A 1075-nucleotide genomic window follows, 5' to 3' on the forward strand; every position below is an offset into this window, starting at 1 on the left:
GGAATCGGGTAATGGGAATGCTTTTGCTTTTTCACTTGTCGAATGCATACATACAAACTCGCGATATGCTAACATAGGCGCCGCACGTTTACATTGGACAATGCTGTCAAGACAATGAAGATATACGTATTAGTTGTCAAAAACGCTGATCATTGTCTCCGTGACGTAGGCGCCCTGGCAATAGTTATGACAATTAATTTTGAGAAAAATGTCGGACGTGAACGTTGTACTAAAATTCGCGTTTCGCGCGGGCTATTTAAGCTAATAAGTAAAAAATAGTAAAGAAGAGACAAAGTTACAAGCACATCAGCGTCTCTAGTGTTATTTTAGATCTTTTGTTATGAAATTCTCTTCTTCCTTGCACAAGACGTCAAAATTATTGTCTGCATACGTCAAATCATTGTCCGATTTCCTGTCTTGAAAATAATCAAGACAATGATTGAGACAATTGGAAAAGTATGCATGTATTAGGGAAAAAGTGTCCATGTATTGCTATTTTCATGACAGTATTGTCCGGTGTAAACCTTAAGTTATATGTGAGTACTATAGTACCCCGGTATATAATTTCAGGAGCTAAAATCCTATCCGGAAAACCTTCCTGAGATTCTAGAGGATTCCACTCTACATTCCCTTCCGTTTCTTTTTTGTATGGAGTGGCACAAATTGAAGGGTTTCTTCTTTCACTACCCATAGAAGGCCTTCCAGAAGGGCTTTTATAGGACGTATTTCAGAAGGCCTTTTGGAGGAGTTCTTTTAAAGTTGCTTCTTTAATTTATAAAAATCATACATCTTTGAAGTAGTTTCAGAACTTTTACTTCATTTGTGTTAAATAAATATAAGTGAGGGGTATGAAATTTTAAGAAAAAGCAATTCCTTAGTTTTTATGCATAGGGCCCATTGTCTATAGTAAATACTATGGCGCGTATTCATAGTCCAGCCATTAAGTCGAAACTAATAAAGTTGCAACTTAAATTTAAGTACCAACTTAAAATTCACTTCTATTCATAGTCGCATTTCAGACTTCTACTTAGGGCCGGTTGCTCAAAGCCTGATTGACACTAATCCCCGGTTAAAC

Source organism: Rhagoletis pomonella, unplaced genomic scaffold, assembly GCF_013731165.1.
Source record: "Rhagoletis pomonella isolate Grant_MI unplaced genomic scaffold, Rhpom_1.0 Rhpom_scaffold_00003, whole genome shotgun sequence".
NCBI lineage: Eukaryota > Metazoa > Arthropoda > Insecta > Diptera > Tephritidae > Rhagoletis > Rhagoletis pomonella.